Raw genomic sequence first — 22,239 nt, 5'->3', positions numbered from 1 at the left:
CATTCACAGACTGATTGTGGATAATCTGGATACGTGGAAAGGAACCGAGATAGAATTACTGCAGGTACCTTCTACTTTAATATTCCGTGTGCAAACATAAACACGGATGAAGCATACATTTGAATTTGGTGGTGTAGGGAAGGGTTTCTGCACATTACAGGAGAAGGCAAGGCAGAATTCCTCTACTTTGTTGGCAGGGATGTGGGTCCACCTGTCTTTTCTGTAGCAGTTTCTGAGAGCAGTTTATGGTAATTAACAAATATTGACAAACGGTGGCACACATTGCATTTAAGAGCTGGCCTGTGCAAACTTGTGTATTGGACAGGTGGATTGGAGAGAGATGTAGCCCAGGCCTGGGCTCAGATACAGGTTTAAATCGCCATTTCCTCACCAAAGGGCCTTGGACTAGAGTGTAACCTCCCTTAATCTGTTGGTGAATCTGTGAAATGTGCATTATAATATTCATTTCTTCCTGGGTTTGTTGTAAGTTGTAAACAGTATTATAACACTCATGAAACACTTAACAAACAGGCACTTAGCAGTGTTCACTGTGTCTGACCGCCCCGCTTAGCGTGTGTCACAGCCATAAAGGTAGCATGTGCCTGTTGAGGATGCACTGGTAGCCCCTTGAATAGGTTGTGAATTTGGTGATTTCCTTTAATCCTTGAAACTCTATATGCCATGGGCAGTTATTTTCATGGACAGATGAGGAATCTCAGGGTAAAGAAGACTGTGTAATTTGCCCAAAGTCAGACCATAATTTTGGGTGCTGGGGCCTCGGTTCAGCATGGGCCCCTGGGCCTTCTGCCCTCTCCGTTCAGCCCCAGAGCCAGACGTGTGGTCGCCTGTCTCCCAGCCCAGAATATCCAGTAGGCAGCAACACAAACCTGGACCTGTGCTGCTTAAGCAAAACTCCGGAGGGGAGGCAGGTACTAAGGGAAAAAATGTAAAAACAGACGACTGCAAAGTGTGATCAGCTCTGAGAAGGAAAGGAACACGCCTCGCCACGCAGAGCTGGGAGCTTTCCCTTCGGGGCTGCTCTGGGGGCGTTCATCTCAGCTAAACAAACTCCGGTCCTGCACCAACGCAGGAAGGCAGGGCGCGTGTGACCAGGTTGACTTGGCCTCGTTGATCATACTCATTCCCCATTCAGCGGCAGCTCTTACGGGCACTTACCTAGTAAACAGATTTCGGCCATAATCATCACGCACTTTGCTTGGTAGTTTTATTGGCCTCACATTTGAGATGAGGTAATTGAAGCTGGGGAGTTTGTTGCATGCCCGGGATTACCTTGGAAATAACCCCACTGGTCTTTCAACCTAGACTGGTGTGGCTGTTATATCCCAGCCCTGTGAATGGCATCGTGTAGCTTCTACCAAGTGGCACAAATGACTGACATTGATTTTTCTTAATTCGTAGGAAATGGTATGTGACAATAAGAGAAAAAGGTAGTCAGAAATTGTTTGGAAAACTAGAACAAAATCCAATTCTTCCCCAGCTGGGGAAGCGTACCCAGTGTCACTCACCCCACTCACTGCCTGGCATCTCCTCCCTGCCGACTCCGTGTTCAGAAGCCACTCTGAGCCTTTGAAGAACATTTTGCCTCATGACACTGTTGACTAGGACCTGCGGCTTCTCTGTCCCTGGTTAACTCTCTCTTCAAAGCCATTTAAATTTTATGCAGGCTCCTCAGCTCAGATGTAAGAATACCCTCTTTAAACTTCTTGATGCAGCTCCTTAGTGAAGATCTTTCGAAGGAAAACTAGCCAAAACCTGGGAGGTATGCACACAGTGACTGCAAACTCAGCACTTTGTGAAGTTCAGAATCAGAGGGGTGGGAGACTCAGGAAAGGCTTTTTAAGGTAGAAAAGGGAAAGTGAAAGGACGCAGGCTGTGTGAGACTGAAGCATCTCGGTCCCAGGTAGCAAGGAAGCTGCGTTCAGGATGGTATGTGAGGAGTACAGGGTTCTCACAAAGAAAGAAGTGGTGGGATGGGAGGGAGGACAGATAGATTCTTTACTAGGGAAGGAAAAAGTGCGCTGAAAACTTCCTGGTTGAATAAGAGGACTGTGACATGATGTGCTTGTATTTTGGAGAGAAGGGTTTTGTGGGGACAGGCCTAGGAGAACGCTGTCTGGCTAGGGGGTCAGCACAAAAGGGAACCACAGAGAACAGGGCCGACCTCAGGGCCCCTGCTGGGGGAGGGCCTGCCCGCCATTTTGAGCCCTGGGGGCTGCTTCTGTCCCTTAGCTGGGGCCTCAGAACACCCTTCATATCCCAGTACTGTTGATACAAGAAAACACATGTGGGGCATGAGAAGGGCTGTGTCCCAGGCTTTGGTTGAGCCCCTGGAATGTGCCCCACCAGACATGGGTCCTTGGCTTCCTGCAGGAAAGATTTCAAGAGCAAGCCACTGTTGAGTAATGGTAGATTTATTCACAGAAACACATTGAAAGGCAAGAGAAAGGCCACGAGTTGTGGGGTTCGGGTGCTCAGATTAAAAGTAGGTACACACTCCACAGACAGAGTGTGGGCCTTCTCGGAAGAGGGAGAGAGAGTGGTGACCGCGAGGTGGCGCTGTGTTGCTCGTTTTCTTGGGCTTGGTTGTTTCATATGCTAATAAGTAGACTGAGCAGCCTAAGGGCAAGGGGCTGGGATTCCCAGGGAGTTGGCCATTTCCCACCCTGTGACCTTTTGTGGCTAGCCTTGGGTTGGCCATGGTGCCTTGGGGCATGTAAATTCACCATGTTACTATTACAATGGGTGTATAATGAAGCTCAAGCTCTGCTAGAAGTTATATCTCTTCATCTTGAGCCTCAAAGCTTATTGGGGATTGAATCCTTCACCATTTTGATGTTAATTGTTGTGGCCTTCCTTGAATGGCTGTGCTCTGCCCCCTTCCATCCTGTCTCACTGTGATGACACAGAGAGAGCAAAGGCCGGGCCCTACCCGTGCTCCTGTATTTAACAGGGGGAGGGGTGGTGTGGGCTGAGGATGACTCTGAGTGGTGAGAAGGATGTTTCAGATTTTCCCACGTGGGACATGGGTACCTGCCAGCAGCCACTGCAGATTTATCTCACGGGCATTATCGCTTGTGTCACTCATCGTTTCTATTTTTCTTTTATTGTTTTCTAGTATTTAATCTAAATTTAATATCAGGTTTTTTTAGTAAAGAAATTTCTCTTTTTCTTTTCCTTGGGGCTCTTTAGGGGGTAGGTAATTAGGTGTATTTATCTGTTCATGGAGGCCCTGGCACTTGAACCCAGGAAACCGTGCACGCTAAACACACGCTCTACCACTGAGCTCTACCACCAGTCCCATCATCTTTTACTTTTTGCTTTAGCTGCCAAGAATCTTACAGCTGAATTTCTAGTCCGCCTTTAACACTTACCCTAAATTCATGGCATTCATTTTTATGAATTTACCTTCCCCTGGTTTCATTTAAGTATTCAATCTCCATTTTGTCTTCACTCTCACTTTTGTCTTTTTGTTGTTATGGTTGTTAAGCCGTGTTTAAAAAAATTGTTTAATTTCTCTTTTAGCAGGAGGCTGAAAGTAAATAAATATGTAAACAAACATCACACTTAAATATTTTATACTTTCTAAGCTGTTTAGTAGTTACTTAAAAACCGAATTTAATACTAAAGTGATAAAATTTTTAAATTATTTTTTAATTTTTTATAAAGGTATAGCTGATTTACAATATGATATGTTTCAGGTGTACAATAGTTGCACAATTTTTATTTTTATGTTACATTTATAGTTATTGTAAAACATTGGCTATATTCCCTGTGTTGTAAGATCCATCCCTGTAGCTTGTTTATGTTAGATGGAGCAGTTTGTATAAGAAAGCTGGGTAATGCAGAGTCTGGGGAGTGGCTCTGTCTAACCCATGTTCATGGTCAACCTTCCTGTCAGAGCCCAGGCCCTCACTCCTCTCTGCAGGGCAGCGAGTGGAGGCAGCCCTCATCAGCGCTGGCACCACCCTCTGAGTGGCAGTGACAACACTGACTCTCTGTGGACATGCAAATTGTTGTTCCAGGATCTTTACATGCATTTCTGCATTTAATAATTAAAGCCCTCCTGTGAGGAATCATTTTATGTTTTTAATGAATAATACATTTTATTTTGATTTTGATAGACTTCAAACCTCCAGAAAATGTACTGGAATAGTACAATAAACGCTTAGAGCATTTCACCTAAAAGGGCACTATTTGCCCTTTTGTGTGTGGCTTATTTTAGTATAAACTTTCGAGGTCCATCCATGTTGTAGCCTCAATCAGTAATTTATTCTTTTGATTTGATAATATCTTTTTTCATTTTCTCATTTTTGTCTATTTAAAAATATTTTCATTGAATTCTAGTCAGTTTATAATGTTGCATCAGTTTCTTGTGTACAGCACAACACTTCATTTATATAGAAACATACCTGTATTCATTTTCATATTCTTTTTCAACATGTTACTATAAGATACTAAATATATTCTCCTGTGCTATACAGTATAAACTTGCTGTTTACTCTATACATACTATCTGCAAATCTTGAACTCCCAATTTATTCCTTCCCACACCCTCTCCCCTCTGGTAACCATAGATTGGTTTCGATGTCTCTGTGTCTGTTTCTATTCTGTAGATAAGTTTATCTTTTTATTTTGTTGTTTTTTCATTTTTTGTTTTTTTTTAGATTCCACATGTGAGCGATCTCATATGGTATTTTTCTCTCTCTTTCTGGGTTACTTCAATTAGAATGACATTCTCCAGGTCCATTCATGTTGCTACAAATGGCATTATTTTATTATTATTTTTTATGGTGAAAAGTAGTCTATTGTACAAATATACTACAACCTCTTTATCCAGTCATCTGTCAGTGGACATTTAGGTTGTTTCCATGTCTTGCTATTGTAAACAGTGCTGCTGTGAACATTGGGGTGTAGGTGTCTTTTTGAATTAGGGTTCCTTCTGGATATGTGCCTAGGAGTGGGATTGCTGGGTCATATGGGAGGTCAATTTTTTGTCTTCTGAGGAACCTCTATACTGTTTTCCACAATGGCTCCACCAAACTGCATTCCCACCACAGTGTAGGAGGGTTCCCTATTCTCCACAGACTCTCCAGCATTTATTGTTTGTGAACTTCTGAATGATGGCTATTCGGACTGGCGAGATGTGATATTTGATTGCAGTTTTGATTTGCATTTCTCTGATAATGATATTGAGCATTTTTTCATGTGCCTATCGGCCATTTGTATGTCTTCATTGGAGAAAAGTCTCTTTAGGACTTCTGCCCATTTTTGGATTGAGTTGTTTGTTTTTCTTTCTTATGAAGTGTAAAAGCTGTTTATATATTCTGGGAATTAAGCCCTTGTCAGTCTCATTTATTGCAAATATTTTCTCTCATTCCATAGGTTGTCTTTTTGTTTTGCTTACTGTTTCCTTTGCTGTGAAAAAGCTTGTAAGTTTAATTACATCCCACTTGTATATTTTTGCTTGTATTTGTATTGCTTGAGTAGACTGCTCTAGGAGAACATTGCTGAGATGTATGCCAGATGTTTTGCCTATGTTTTCTTCTAAGAGGTTTATAGTGTCTTGTCTACATGTTTAAGTCTTTAAGCCATTTTGAATTTATTTTTGTGTATGCTGTGAGGGAGTAGTCTAACTTCATTGATTTACATGCAGCTGTCCAGTTTTCCCTACACCATTTTCTGAAGAGGCTGTCTTTATTCCATTGTATGTTCTCACCTCCTTTGTCAAAGATTCAATGACCAAAAGTTTGTGGGACTATTCTTGGTAATTTTCTTTATCCGTTCATTGATGGATGGATATTGTTTGTAACCTTTGGCTACTCTGAATGATACTGCCATGAATATTGATGTGCAAGTTTTTGTGAGAATATGTTTTCATTCTGTTGGCTGTACAGTTGGCCCGCCATATCTGCAGTTTCCACTTCATGGATCCAGATGGCTGATTGTAAAGGGACTCGAACATCCTTGGATTATGGAATCCAGGATGGGGGGTTCCTGAAACCAACCCCTCGAGGATACTAAGGGATGACTCTACATGTAGGAGTGAAATTGTTGAGCCATATAACTCTAACCTTTTGAGGAAACAACAGACTTCTCCAAAGAAGCTGCACCATTGTCCCTTTCCACTGGCCGCATATGAGGTATCTCTGCTTCCTGAACAACACTTGTTATTGTGCATGTTTTGATTATAACCATCCTGGTGGTTGTAAAATAAGATCTCATTTTCATTTTGATATGGCTAGTGATGCTGAGCTTCTTTTCATATGCTTATTGGCCATTTGTGTATTTTTTTAAATCCTTGGAAATTTTAAAAATTGGGTCGATTTTCTTTGTATTGTTCAGGTGTAAGCATTTGTTATATATCCTGAATACTAGTCTCTTATTAGATACATGCTTTGTAAAATTTTTCTCCTATTCTGCAGATTGTGCTTTCACTTTAGTTCTTTTAAACATTAAAACAATTTCTTTACAGGTGAGGTAATTAGATGTATTGATTTATATTATTTTTCTTGCTAAGCACGCCCTCTATCAGTTGAGATACCCCCTTCCCCTGTCATTTCCCTTTCTTGATGATGTCCTCTGTAACAAAAAGGTTTTAATTTTGATGAAGTCCAGTTTATCTGCTTTTTTCTTCTATCACTTGTGCTCTTCGTATTGTATCTAGGAAACCAAAGCCTATCCTAGGACCTCAAAGATTTATACTGTGTCTTCTTTTAGAAAGTTTATAGGTTTAGTTTTTATGTTTCTGTCTCTGATCCATTTTGAATTAATTTTTATTTATTATATAAAATATGGGGGTCCAGATTCCAGATTCATTCTTTTGCCTGCAGATACCCAGCTTTCCCTGCACCATTTGTTGAATAGACAATTCTTTCCATGGAGTGTTGTTGGCACCCTTGTGGAAAACTGACTGTAAATGTAAGTTTTTTCCCCCTGGGATTTTATTGTGTCTCATAGATTTATTTATCCAAACTTATGCCAGTACCATACTGACTTAGTACTATAGCTTTTTAGTACACTTTAAAGTGAGTCATCCCACTTTGCTCTGCTTCTTCAAGATTGCTTTGGCTGTCCTGGGCCCCTTGCACTTCCATATGAATTTTGGGATAAGTTTTTCAATTTTTGCAAAGAAGTCAGCTGGAATTTTGATAGGGATTCCACTGAATTTGTAAATCACTTTGGGGAGTCTTAACATTTTTAACAATATTGTCTACCATTCCATCAACATGAGATGTCTTCCATATATGTAGATCTTTTAAAATGTTTTGGTGATACTTCAAAATATTCAATGTACAAATCTTGTAAATTTTTGTTAAATGTATCTCTCATTTAATTTTTAATGCTGTTGTAAATGGAAAGTTTGAGCTTCTTGAGGTAGGACTATATATCAATTTGTTTATTTCTAGGATTTCTACGCAGCAACTACCCTAGGTTTATATTTGCAACATAAATCTATCCACAACTCTTCCCACCCCCATGTTATAAGAAACCAAGACCCAGGTTAAGCTACCTGAACACCTATGTGGAAGTGAGAAATGAGACCCTTGGGTGGGGCTTTGTGAAGATGATACTGAGAGCTTATTTAGGATGGCTTCATCTTAATTTCTTTTAAACAACACTTTCGGTGTAGTCAGATATATTAAGAACATGCCCTTTTGATGTGCAGAGGAGCTAAGACTATTATCAAATAATTTTTAGAGAGAGTGTTGTACTTGAAATCTAATTTGCATCAATCTTTGAAGATTTATGTTTCAGGAGCTTTGACTGAAGAACACCTGTCTTTATTCATTAGTGACAATTAAATGCTCAAGCAACATGTAATAGTCTGAGAAACTGCCCCCGCCCCGTAGTGCTGGGTGGCTGCAGCTGTAACCGGAGTCAGCGCTTACCTTTCCCAGTATGCTTGTGCTGATCCGCTCAAAGCGGTTCGTCCAACAGTGTGTCTGTAGTCTGTTGGACATAGCCATAAAACATTGAGTTAAGGTTGCTGGAATGCATTATATTCTTATTAATAATAAGTAAGCACATATTGAGTGCTTACTGTATGTTGGGAATTGTCCCTCAGCCTCACATGAATATTATTTCTCTTAAAACCTCACATATTTTCTTGTTATTCTCACTTTACAGATAAGGAGACTGAGAATTAAGTCTTCTCTCTTTGGGTGGAGCTCATTATAAATGACGGGAAGTTGTAAGGAAAATGATATTGATTCATCCTGAGAAAACATTTTTCTGAGAGTCAGCAGTGAAGAAGGTGGACACTGAAGAAGGTGATCATTGTTCGATTGAGACGAGCCCCGGGTTGTACGGAGTCAGCATCCCTGTCCTGGACACAGCCAGTGTAGAGCTGTGTGGTGGGTGAGGCGGCGATGCCGCGCAGGGAACGCAGATGCCGGGCCATTGGGCTGTGCTCAGGCCCGGTGGGGCTTTCTCCTAAGGGCAGTGGACAGTCATTGACAGATTTTAAGTAGGGGAGTGGGGTGCTCTCGTAGATCTCTTTTGTCTTGTAGAATGCTTAGAAACATTTAGAAGGCTCAGCTGGAGGTGATGTGATGAGTCAGATTAGGGTGGCTGCCAGGTGTAGGAGTGTAGAATTTTCAAGTGGTTTTCAGTCCCAGTTTTGTGGCTCAGTAGCCGTGTCACTTTGTATGATGCACTCAAGGAAGAGAAACAATTTATCTAATCAATAAATGCAGTGATGTACCGACCTCCCAGGACTGCTGTGGAGATCCAGTGAGATAACGTGTGCACAGTGTGCAGCATGGTACCCAGCACAGAGTCAGTGCTGAGTGAGTGCCAGTGAGTATCTGGTAGGACAGGTGTGGGTGGTTGGACTCGGTGACTGAGGAAATCTGGGCCCTGAAGGAGGGGTCCAGTCACACCTGTGAGTGACGGGCCTGAGCTCGGAGAGGCAGAGACACCTTGCCCCCCGACCAGGGGCCCTAGGCAGGACGGCTATGAGAGGAGCATCATGAAGTCAGCTCTTTGCAGGTGGAGTTGGAGTTGCCCTTGCGACATCTAAGTGCAGTGTCACGAGCTCAAAGAGGAGGTCTGGGCCCAGGCTGTGAATTTTCCTATAATCTTAATCCCTGAGGACGCTGAGGTAGTGATCACTGAATGTGAAGACATACTTTACAGGACAAGTGAATAGTAGTATCATCTCTGTCATCAAAGCTCACGTCTCTTTATTCATCACCCACTTTGCTAATTGGGTACTTACAGAGCTCACTTCACCGTCCTCCCATGGGCTCAGGCTCCACAGTAAAGAGCTGGTGAGCCTCCCTCCTTTCCAGAAGACGACACATTTTGCTGGTAGCCTTCTGTACCTCGCCAGACGTAGAATTTTAGATTGTTGATTTAATTCTATTTTCTATTAGCCATCTCCTGACAAGGGAGACCTTTTACCTCATGGTCATATTTCAAATAGCTGTTACTGAGAATTGCTGATCTGATCCATAGAGTAAGTATTATATTAACATTGTAGAGTACTTATCATTTTTCTGTCTTTGCCCTTTAATTTTGTATGCCCTTTCTCTATCCTATTTGGGGCCTTAATTTTTTTTAATTAAAAGATGTCTGTTTGCAGTTAAGAAAACAAAAGAAAAAATACACATGATAGCTAAACATAGAAAATATCTAGTGTGTTTTCTGTCTCGGCAATGGAGGGTTGTAGAAACTTGTGAAAACCTTCATTACACAAGTTTCTTAAAATGCGGATTAAGAAATAAAACCTTCCTTCCTCATCTTTCAAGCTGCACAGCTAATTGTCAAGAAACTGAGGGGAAATCCTCAGAAGCCAAGACAAACCAGAAAGCAGGGATTCTGGGTGATACATGAGCCTTAGAAGCCCTGGGGTGTCTGTTGGCTCCTGTACTGAGTTTCAGTTGCCTTGACAGTAGGGCAGGAGGTGAGCCCGAAGCCTCTCACACTGGGAGTTGGATGACTGATCATATGTAAGGCCAAGCCCATTCCGAGAAGCATGGTTTACTTAAGGGTGAACTAGGAAAAAAAAATTCCTCAAGGCAAGACAGTAAGGAAAGTCAATTTTGTTGGAAGAGGGGAAAAATTACAAATCCAAAGTAAGGATATAGTTTAAAGCTCTTCTGGCATGAGAGTGACCACAAACTCCTGGCAGAGAAGCACAGCTACTCCTGGAATGAGAAGCTGTGGTTTGAATGAATCAGTGAGCAGCCATTCCGAAAAAGGCCTCCGGAGTCTTGTGGATCAAGATACTGGACGGCAAACACCTCTCTTCCAAGGTCTCATTCAAATAACTGGAAATGTTTTAAAGGAAAGAAGACATAATCATAGTTCTATTTATTAACATTACTATATGCTAGGAATTCAGAGGTGACTATGGAGTTGACTCCTCATTTATGGACCTTACTTTCTCTTTGGGGAGAAAAACTGACATAGTTGGGGAGCTTGGTAGAGGGAGGTGTTAGTCTGTTGCAATTAGCCAGGAGAGGAGATTAAGAAAGCAGTGAAGGGTGGGTGAAAGTTTTAGCTGAGGACAGACAGTCTTGTTCAGTTGGCTTTTAATTGCAGGCTCAATGAGTTGTCACTGGAGGGAATAGATATTTCGGAGGATGGACTTAGCTCAGGCCTCTTTAGAATGGACACGTGAAACTGGAGAAAGACAGTCAAATCTGTGCAGACATTAAAGTTCACTTGAACATGCTCCATCCCTGAGCCAAAGATAGGACAAATATGCAGCACTTCTTAAGGACAGAGGAGTGGTTTCTAAGATTCTCCAAGAATGAATCCCAGGGAACCGGGATGGCCAGTTGTCAAACTGTGACTTTGCTCTTTGGACGGTGTACCCACCAAGGGTATTGGACTTTTATAAGTTTCCATTTCTCTTTAATACACGTCAGGTGATTAGGACGTGGGCACAAGTATTTGACACCTTGTCGAGGCGACTTTGGTTACCTGCCTAGAAGCATGGGCACTGCTATGGCTGCGTCATACATCTTGCCGCCCATCCCGTTCCCCGGCTCAGTGATCACGGCAGAGTGGTCCCTTGTTGACCTGTCCGTCTCCTCTGTGACATCATAACCCATGAAAAGACCGGAGCGTATTAACGTGGTTTTCTTAAATTCAAAGGAACAGATCAAATATGGAGTCAGATTTGTTTTTTCCTACTTCAGTAGTGCCATGGAGAAGGCAGTTTGGGCAGCTTTTTGTAGGGCCCTAGAGGCTTTCTCTCTCAGACTCTGGGCACCTTTATTGAAAACCCTTCATAGCTGTCTGGAGTGCTGTAAAACCACTCCGCCTGTTTTGCCCTGAAGATGTGTTCAGTTTATAACTCATCTCTACTCCTTGGAAAACAACTCAATAAAAACTCAGTTGGTTTCCCACCAGCCATGGGCAGGGGTGGGGGATACCGTGTTATTATTTCATAAAATAAAAATAACAATAATAATAATAATAGTAATAATAATAATTAATAATAATAATAAAAGAATTCTTAAAACAGCACTGGGCACATTGGAGAGAGTCAATAAATGCTTCCTGGCTTAAGTCAAAAGTGATGACTCAGTGATTCCATGGCTGCTGTATTTGCTGAGCTAATTACTCCTTTGCTCCATTACACATTTTTTTTTTAACTGAAAAAGAAATACATGCAAATGGTTAAAAAATATTCAAACAGAGCACAAAACTACACAAGTGAAAGAAGTTTAACCTCATCCTCTTTTCTTCCAGCCCTCCCTGGAGATGCAACTGTTTACTATCCTTTGGATGCTTTTCCAGATATGCTATGCACATTCCCAAATATGTATGTAAATTCCTTTAAAGTTTTAGTTATTTTTAACTTAAAGGGATTTAAATCCTCAAGTGGCTTCTGCCCAGGTAATAGAACAGAACAAATCTGACTGCATATTAGATCTTTTCATTTGACTTAAACCCTATGCTCTGTCTCCTAGGCTTCATCTTGCTTGTAAAACAATGTTGCTTAGAGCCTGAAATATACAGGAGAGCCTATTCTGAAGGCTCTGACCTTTAAGGATATTTAACACTTTTTCATTCATAAAAAGATAACAAATTACAGAATAGAAAATAACGTTTGTTTTGTTCGAGGTTTACAGAGATTTGACCCAGGCAGATAGCTGCAAGAACAAAGGATTCTAACAACAAGGAATTCCTACACCAGGAAGATTGCAACAACCAAGCACGTAGGAAAGGAGCCTGAATTCTGACTTGGGGAGATGGTTTTCCAGGACATTAGTTTGCCATCTAGGTCTACAGAGACTTGCTATTCCTTGCCCCAACACCTGGTCTCCCAACTTCTTGGCCTGTCCTGCACTGAGGAGAATTAATTTGGACTCGGTAACACTCCTATCTACCTAGCAAGCAGGGCACTGGAACTGAGTGTTATGGAAACAACAGGCCAGCCAAGAAACAAGCACCACTGGGAGGGTTGGAGTACTCAGATTTATTATGCCGGCGGGCTCAGAGGGGCTTCTGCTCCGAAGTTCTGAGCCACTCCAAGACATGCACATGAGGTTTTAAAGGGTTAATTACAAGTAAGGGGTATTAGCCAATAAGGCTCAAACAACATAAAGCAAGGAATCAGTACACTGGAGCTTATCAACTTGTAATAGATCACGTTACTGACACATGTTGCGGTTGGATTTACGAGTTAGCTTGTTAGCCCAGTAAACTGACACTAAACTTCAGATTTACGAGTTAGCCCAGCAGAATTTAGATCAGTAAACCGACACTTATCACACTTAGATTTGTGACTTAGCTTGTTAGCCCAGCTGGGCTTTTCCTTTACATGAGGATAGCTCTCCCACACCCAGGGAACTACTGTGAGCCCTTGATGGTTCCACTAGGGTGGGGTGTGGTTTACCCAGGAGGGATGGGGACTGTGCACCAACACTCAGGCAGTCTGCTCTGTCTGGGGCTCTGATCTTGTACCACCCCGCTCCCCGCCAGCCCAACACCTGGGAGAGTGGAACTAAGGCAGAGATCATGCCTGCCTGTTTCCCAGCGTGTAAAAGGGGAATAGGTACTCTTCCCAAGGTAGTTCTGAGCGACAACACCTGCGGGTGCTTGGTTCCCAGAGCAACAGAAAACCCAGCTCCGGGTGGGGGCAACGGGTGTGATACCCATAGGGATTCTGCAGAAGCATCGGATGGAGGGCTGGATCCGAGAGGTAAAACATGAGCTGCGGGCCTTGAAGGGTAACAGAATGGTACAGAGGCAAGACTGCCGCCTCCTTCGGGGTGCCCCCAGAGGTAAAGCTTTTTCTCTCCATCTCCGCTACGACCCTCCCCTCTCCAGATCCATCCCTTTTCTCTGCTCTTCCGGTCCATCTGTCTCCCGCCACTTTTTCCCTCCTCTCCTCCCCCTCCCATCTTCTCCCTCCCTCGCTGCCCCACCTTCTCTCGCAGAACCCAGAGTGGATCGCTGGCCCTCCTGCGCATGGGCAGTCGGTGCCAGCTGGACCACGGATTGGAAGCTCCAGCTCCGAGCCGGGGATCGGCCCCAAAGGCTTCTCAGCTCTGTCGACCGGTAGGCCTTTAGCTCCTGCCCGGGGCCGGGGCCTCTGGCTGTGGAAGTGCAAGCTGGGGGGCTCCCGGGAAAGGGGTCAGGCGGCTGCGGGAGGGCGGTCGGCATGTCACAGCCCCCCAGGGAGCCAGTCAACCTGTGTTCAGCTGAATTGCTCTGGCCAGACCCCTCTGCCCGCGCCACCTACCCCGGCGCCCCGGCCACACCTTTCCATGGCCAGGTGTGCACCTGCAGCCTCTCACCCAGCCGGGCTCCCCTCAGTCCGTGGCTGGCGTCCCCTTCCCCTCTCCCGCCCGCGAGTCCTCTCCTCCCGGGCTGCCTCTCCTCGGCCGCCGGCCCGTCCCCGCCCCTGGGCGGGCTGTGTCCCGGGCGGGTGGGGTCTGCGGACCCGAACGGGGGCAGGCGGCTGGGGCTGGGGCTGGCCTCCGAGCGGGGCTGCAGCCCGCGTTTCCACCAACCCCCCCCCCGCTTTCCCTACCCCGCGACCCCGGGGCTGCCCTGCTCTTCCTTTCCTGCTCCCTGAGGACAAGCTCAGCGGCGTGGGCGCTGCTCCCTGGGCTGAGAGCCTCCGGCTGTAAAGCGCAGCCTCTGGTGGAGTCGGGAAAGTGGATCCTCAGTGCTGAGCGAGCTTCTGTCTCCTCCCTCAGTGTTTCTGCCCCAGGTAAGTACCTTGAACACTTTCAGGTGTAATGATGGCGGTGCTTGTTGATGTCACGTGTTTTTATAGTGCCAGGGATTACAGTGTTGAAAGCAGGGCTTGGTTCAGTTAAAAATGAGCTGAAGGCATGAGGCTGTGACATGGTCCTTCCTTCCCACTCCCAGGGTGAAACGTGTAACCGTCGATTTTAAAAAGATAGTTACGGTCCCTAACTAGCCCAGCCCAGCTAGGGTGCGTTAACAGGAACAGCACCACCAGAGGCGTTGGAGACCCAGGGACATTGCAGTCCTAAAGAGCTCCTGGCACAGTTTGGTTTGTTTTGGTTTTTTGTTTTTCTTAAATCGTGGGGCAGACTAGTAGTATAGAGGGAAAAATAATTGTCAAGAAATATTTTTTCATATAACAGCTTTATTGTGATATTGTTCACACACCATGAAGTCCATCCATTTAAATGGTACAATTCAGCAACTTTTAGCATATTCACAGTGGTGCAACAATTATTATTCCAGAACGTTTTCATCACATCAGAAAGACCAGTGAAAATGAGTGACATACCCACCCCTCCTCAGTGGTGTTTCTAAAGAAGTTTCATGCCTATTCCTGACCATAAAATAACTTGTTACATTCCATGAAATATCTGGTAGGAATTCTAATCAGAACTGCAATGAATCTGTGTATCAAAACAGGAAGAATTAATGTCTTTATGGCATAAATTTCTTCTACCCATGAATATATCTGGGACTGTATCTTTTCATCTCTCCAGAGCCTGGCCCATGGGAAGTCCTCACTAATTGTTGGGCTTGTGAATGATGAGATTCTATACATCGTTAGTTGCTACTGTAGCCTTTCACAGAAGAGAAAAGTAACCTCAGTGAAGCCAAGTGTCTCTGTAATGGTCAGAAAGAGTGACAGCCAGTGCTGGAGTGATCCAGTGGACTTGGTGCTTGCAACCAGGATTCTCCAGCACCTACAGCTAAGGGGATTACAGTATTCTTTTTTTTTTCTTAATGGCGTTGCTTTTATTTTTAATTATTTTTTTAATTTATTTTTTATTGAAGTGTAGTCAATTTACAATGTTAGTTTCAGGTGTACAGCAGAGATTCAGTTATAAACATATGCATATGTATATACATATGTATTATATTGTTTTTAGTAGAACTCATTACAAGAAATTGAATATAGTTCCCTGTGCTATATAGTAGGCCCTTGTCATTTATTTTATATTTATTAACGTGTATCTGTTAATCTCCCCTTTCCTGCCTGCTAAGCACAGTTTGCTTTCTATGTCCATGAGTCCATTTGTAGCAGCACCATTTTTCCTAGTAATCTATGCTCTTTGGCTGCTTTCAGTTTCAGTAATTCCATGTTATCTGTGAGCGCTTTTCTTCTGGTGGCCTTTATGTGCTTTGCACACGTGGTAATAGAGATCTGTATTTGGGAGAACTCCAGGCCTCGTGTAGTCCCTGGTACAGAGTGCCCACTGAGTTGATGCTTGAACTGGGAAAAAAAACATAGTAAATGTTGGAATTTCCACTATGGTTGAGACTTCCAGGTTTCTGTAACCTGTTTACCCCACCTTATTATTGGCTGCCCCCATACTGGGTAATTTGGTGGAATTTCATGGCATGGTGGTGTAGAGACAGGGCCTTGTATGCTTCTTCTCTTTCCGTTTTCTAACACTCATTCTCCTGGGCCTCCCAGATCCTCCCCCAGTAGTTCCCAGCGCTGGCTTGGTGTTGTGCTGAGGAAATATTAGTTAATAAGGCCCTTTCCTCATCTCTTCTGACCCTCCGTTTCTTTCTCTGCACAATGAGGGCTTAGACTAGATAAGTGCTTTTCAGTTTCTTTTAAAGCCATGTTTCCTTTGAGAAACAGAAAATGCAAATCTCTCCTCCCATCCCAACACTTTAGATTTTGTTACTTCCTGCAAGGAGTCACATAGCTCTTTGTGGAAAATTGATGTGATTGTGATTCCAGGTTGCACAGAAAATACTCTTCAGAGATTTATTGCAGGGAGAGGGCAGAAAAGGGGCAGTATGTCACACTTTCTAGTGTGAGCACTGGAGCAGGGGCTTGGATTTAAATATGGTGTCTGTCGTGGCCTCTCTTTAATCTTGCACAATGTGACAAACTTCTCTACCTCAGTTTCTTGATGTGTCAAGTTGGGGTGATAATATTTTAAGGCTTTTGTGAAATAATATACACATAATCTATTTGTGTCTCAGTAGAAACAAGACCTGCAAGGGATTCAGGGATTTAAAAAAAAAAAATCTTGCCCATAGCACTATGTCGCTGTGTATTTTAAATTTCCTGGAGGGTGATGGTTGAGTCTAAAGTCCATCGTGGGACAGGTGGCCCATAGTTCTCTATGCCCCAGATTGCCCCCTCCTCCCCAGTCCTCTTCCTCAGTCCAGGATGAAGTTCCCTAGTAGATTTACACAGAGGTCTTGTGGAAATGGCTTTTCATTTTATTGTTTCACCAAGAAGGGCTGCCATCATGATCTCTGTGGTCAGGTTTTGAAGGGCTGCCATCTTGATGTCTAGTCAGGTGAAGGCTATGCAATTGGGAGTTTCTATGTAATAAAAAGGAAAAAAATTACAAATAGAAAATTAGAACAAGGTTGGTGACAGGGACTCTTGGAAGTGAGCACCATTAGCTTTGTTAGCTTCAGGTGCAGTGGCTTCTTGCCACGAGGACCCATCCTCTTGCTCTGAATTTGGAGGGACCTGTGGGTTCAGTGGGAATTTTAACTGAGTGTATCTCATGTGCTGGGCATTGTCCTATTTTTTCTGTGTGTTCCTTTTTTGACACAGTGAGCACATTTAACCTCAATACCTTCTTTAAAAAAGTAGAAATTTTATTTTGAGATATAATGTAGATTCCCATGTAGTTGTAAGAGATAATATGGAGAGGGCCTATGGACCCTTTTCCCAGTTTTCCTTAATGGTTCCATCTTGCAAATTTGGGGTACGATTAATTACTGACTCACTAACAATTTGAGGTTTGTGTTATTGCCATCATTTCTATTCACGATTAAACTGGGGCTTAGAGAAGCACACACGCCTGCCCAGGTCACCCACATGGTTAGTGTAGAGACGGGTGGAATGTGGGTTTGGGATTTCCAAGCAGTACCATTATGATGGTCTGTGGCAGGGAGCAGCATTCATTTTGCTTGTTTATTCATTCATTCAACAAACATTTATTGAGTAACCTCTGTGGGTCAGATGCTTTCATAGGGTTATCTGATTCTTCAGCAGTACTGAGAATCAGGTAATATTTACTTTTTTTTAAATCTGAGAAAATTAGCTCAGAGAGTTTATTACCCCCCCCGAAGGAAATATAGCTCATAAAGGAGGGATAGTAAATTTGTAGTCACCCGTTTTTATGCAGGTGGTACCCTAGGCATTTTACATTTGCAAACTTCCGTAATCCAGATATATTCTTGTAAGGCAAGGATTTTTTTTTTTTAATTGAAGTATAGTCAAGTTTACAATGTTGTGTCAATTGCAAGGTGTTTTTTGAATTTTGAATTAAAAAGTATTTTTTGAGGAGGGTAATTAGGTTTATTTATTTGTTTCATTTATTAAAATGAGGTACTGGGACCTCGTACATGATAAGCATGTGCTCTACCACTGAACTGTACCCTCCTCCCCAAGGCAAGTTTTCTTATCCATTATTCTGCAGCTTAGGGGTTCAATTAAATTGGAATTGAAATCCACATCTTTTGCTCCTACTGTTGTCCTTTTCTTTATATTCTGCTGAAGGGGGTTGCGGAAAGCAGTTCCTTTTTTCATTTCTTTATTCCGCATTTTTGAGCAGTGACTTTGCATCAGGGCCTTGCTAGACTTGCTAGGTGCTTTGAAACAGAAAACAAGAAATGACCCTTCTCTGCAGGGGCAGGAAGCCTAGACCAAAAGCTGGGTAAAGTGATCCGAGCTACGGTAGCCATGTGCAGGCTCTGAAGGACAAACTGTACCCCTGGATTTGCTTGGGCTTCCCCTGCCTTCTGGCTGGTACACACCAGGTTACCGCAACCCAGAGGCGCCCACAGCACACAGCACAATATTTACCTCGATCTCCTCTCCCCTCTCGGCAGGGCCTGCAACATGAGCATTCCTGACTACGTGCAGTGTGCTGAGGACTATGAGGCTCTTCCCGTGGTGGTTAAACCAGTGGGGATCATCTCAGAGGAGAATTTCTTTTGCATCTATAAGCGAATCTCCTTGGTGAGCCAGATCAGCCCGTGCAGCTCCCAGGGCGCACTCTGTACGCACTACAGGCACCACTATGCGCCCAAGAATGGATGGAGCGTCTTCCAGACCCACCGCATGGTTGTGGGCCTTGTCAACATTACCGACTGCCTCTCTGCCAAGGCCTTCGAGAAGCTCCACGTGCAGAGGAGCTGTATGGCATCACGCTTAATGACTCTCAGCTCTTTGTCTTTGTGCTGCATGGGGAGGTAAGACAAGCAGCCGCGCACCGACGTGGCCTTCAATCTACGAGGACTGCAGGGTGGTGGAGAAGAGGATCGAGGACTTCACTGAGTCACTCTTCATCTTGCTCAAGTCCAAGTGGCTGGATGGGGCCCCTGACAATCCTGGGGACAAGATCCCACTCCTCTGCATGCCGTTTGAGAAGGAGGACTTCATGGGACTGGACACAGACAGCAGGTAAGTTTACCTGGAGGCCAGTCCACCCTGGCTGTGTGCCGGGTTTCTTCTCTCCATCCAGAAAGGGATCAGCAAGGAATAGGACTCTTTTGTATCCAAGGGGGGAGGGAGGTGCAGCCCGCCGGTTTACAGACATTTAAAAGTGAATCCGCCTTTGTTTCAGAGAGATCCTTTTAGTGATAGTGTTAGAGCACTTACTCCTGCTTTTCAGCCAGGACCCTGGTGGGACCCCTGGAGTTGCTGTTCAATAGAGTAGCCACAGCCACTGATGCTAGGAGCACTGGGGAGGAGGCTGGTCTGAGCTGAGATGTGCTGTAGTTCAAATGCACATGAGACGCTGAGGCTTGTCTACTAAAAGCATATAAACTATCTTGTTACTTCCTCTATTGATTACATGTCAAAATGATAGTATTTTACATACAGTAGATTATGTAAGATATGTTCTTAAAATCAGTTTCTAGTACTTGTTTTTTGTTTGTTGGTTTGTTTCTTTGTTTACCGTTTTAAATGTGGCAACTGGGAAACTTTCTTTACATGGCTCTCATTTCATTTCTGTTGGGCAGCGTTTCCTGGGACAGTCTCATCCCTTTGCTTATAGATGAGATGCTGAATCCCGAGAGGCAGAACGAGGCGCTGGTTGAGCTGGCTTGGAGCCAGTGTCTCCTGCCTCCCAGGCTCAGCACCTGTTCGGCTCAGGCCCTCTCTTCCTGCCCGACAGGCAGCATGCCATGTTAGGATATCAGAAACACCGCCAGGGACCTCCGAATGAACTCCTTATGCAGGGAAAGGCGTATCACGGAGGATGGGAAAGAGCAGAGAAATGTTCATCCTCACTTTGTCCCTGTGATTAAGTCAACGGCCCCACTTTGCCTCGGAATTACAGACGAGCTCTTCTGGGCTGCCTAACCCCCCAACTTCTGCTCTGTTTCCCCGTGTATCTATTGTGCTGTCCCTCGGGCAGAAGAGGGTGAGATGCCTTTGCCGAGAGGTGGTCCCCCTTTGCTGGGGAGAGTGAGGGAATCTGTGTACCCCCGGCCTACGGCCTCGGTCCTTGAGTCTGGAGAGGGCTCATGGCGGTCCCACAGGTGATGGTCGGACGACCTTGCACTTGCTGCCGGGCCCGCTGTGGAGGCGGTGCTCTGTGATTCTTGAACTTAATTAAGATCAGATTCTACTTTCTGGTTGTTGGGAAGTTGGAGGAGAAGATGCCAGAGAATTGATAAAAAGAATATCCAGATCAGCCCTGTGAGTGATAGGCAAGAGGACCCGAGTCCCACCTGCGTGAGGTGCCTAGCGGGCTCTGGATGAATTTCCTGTTCCTCCCGGACATGCTTAAGGAAGGGGCAAGGCATGTCGTGGCCATGATCTGTTCTTGTCCTCACAGGGCCCTGTGATCTACAAGCCCGCGCTCCCATCTGCTCCTTGGAGATGAGGTGTCAGGTTTAGGAGCCTGGGCACTGCTGAGGGCACAGCTGCCAGCACCGGGCTACACCGAGGCTGGCTCCGTTCACCTCACATGTCACCGCCTGCTGATCCCCCAGGCGTCAGTCAAGGTAGGTGCATCGGTGCAACGTAAGCAGGGACCAACTTCTCCCCCTGGACAGACTGGTGGGTGAGCAGTGGAAGCCTGGAGCCCTGCCCAAGCGCTCAGGCCAGTGCCTCCTCTTTTGTCACAGGAGGCACTGGTGAAATTATTGCTCAGCAACTGCTTGGCTCTGGGTCTGCAGACCCACCAGAGAATTCCTGCTTGTTTTTGCCTTTTGAAGTCTGCCCTTGGGATTTGGAGGAGTAGCTGGATATGTGCTTAGCCCATAGTGGTTGACACAGTCACCATTGTTTACCCAGAACCTCGTGTACCAGGCATGGCTCCCGGCATCAAAATATAGCAGCGCATTAAACCTCCCTCCTGGTGCGTCTGTCTGTTTTGGTACCGTAAGGTCTCAGCCAGCATCTTAACGTCAGTGAGATAAAGCGGCCAGTGAGCTAGGGTCAAGCACGTTCTCCTCCAGTCACTTTTACTCCATTGTTGCTTTTACTATTCCGCAGACATTAATTTTTTAAACAATGCTTTGGTGCAGGAACAGAGCCTAATTTTCTCCTGCTACTCTTGGTGGAAGTGCGTAAAACTGTCCAGCCTGAAATGTGACCACAATTTGTAGCTTAAGACCTGCCTAGACCCATGTATGTGGAGTTTTGGTTAGGGGCGCTGACCACGTTGGGGTCCCCCGGCAGCGCCGCTCCCCTCAGGCCCCTGCTCTCCCTGGAGCAGGAGGTGAGGGTGGGTCTCACCATCCCCGCGTCCCTGGCCTCACACACTCACGTAAATTCTTGTACGTGCTGTCAAAGCCATTTTTGTTCTTGTGTGTTTCTAATTTTCTCTTGTTCCTCTTTTCCTTTTTCTTTATTCCTTTTTCTCTTGTACTGCCCTGTGAGCATGTTGTTGCGTCTGAAAATGTGGGCTGTGCACACCCTGCATTGGAAATAGCTAGATCGCCCTCCGTGCTGTCTCCATCGCTTTAAAAAGCAAAAACTTAACAGCTGCCTTAATCCATGTATTATCCTTGTCATCTTTTTATTTTCTAATTTTTTTTAGCACATCACCCACTGGTGTTTGATACCTCTTAAAATCCTTGCTATAAGGAACCAGTTTGGTCCTCCTTATATTTGGTGACAAATGCGCCCTTATTAAATTTGTTTGATTGTTTTGAAGAAGTGAGATGCGAATTCATTTAGGCGGCTGCTGAGGGATATTTTTCATGGAGTATTTAATCTTGTAAAGTCAAATTCTGCAGCATCTTGCTCCATTCCTTCTTTTACACAAACGTGCTTGGCACTCAGTTCCTGGCTGTCGCTTTGTGACGCGCGTGACGGCGCTGCCTGGCCGGCGGTCACTGGTGAGGAAGTGGCAGGCTCGGGGGTGAGCAGCTGTTGGAGGAAGCAGTCACCGTTTTGTTATTTAATTTTTTTTTTTTTTGCATTTTACTTCCCGTGCCATTTACTTTACTTTGCCTTCACAAAGAGGCAGAATTTGGTCTAAAATCCATGCCACTCTTTTGTTCCCTTTACGAGGCTGGTTTATCTGAGTATCAGGACAACATGTCCTTCTCCTAAGTAGCTGGTTCACCTGGATCTGGTGGACATAGGGACTGCTAAAGGGGACCATAGCTTCCACCCTGCTCCAGCCAGTGGGCATTCAGAGCCGGGTCTGCGGTTTGCCTCAGCAGTCGTGCAGGCCTCCCTGCAACGGCCTTTACTTTTAACCCATGTTGGCAGTAAATAGCTGACTCCGTGTCTGTTGCAGCTGACGTCCACCTCTGTCGGCCTTGTCGTTAGTTTGCGGGAGTGAGTCTCCAACACCCCAGTCAACTGTG

General features: G+C 44.7%; 1 pseudogene; it reads left to right on the top strand.

Moving 5' to 3' along the window:
* Window positions 1-22,239, top strand: part of LOC135320654 (trafficking protein particle complex subunit 9-like) — a 117,890-nt pseudogene that overhangs the window by 47,417 nt on the left and 48,234 nt on the right.

Source organism: Camelus dromedarius, unplaced genomic scaffold (genome assembly GCF_036321535.1).
Source record: "Camelus dromedarius isolate mCamDro1 unplaced genomic scaffold, mCamDro1.pat HAP1_SCAFFOLD_37, whole genome shotgun sequence".
Lineage (NCBI taxonomy): Eukaryota > Metazoa > Chordata > Mammalia > Artiodactyla > Camelidae > Camelus > Camelus dromedarius.
This window is presented reverse-complemented; position numbering and strand designations above follow the sequence as displayed.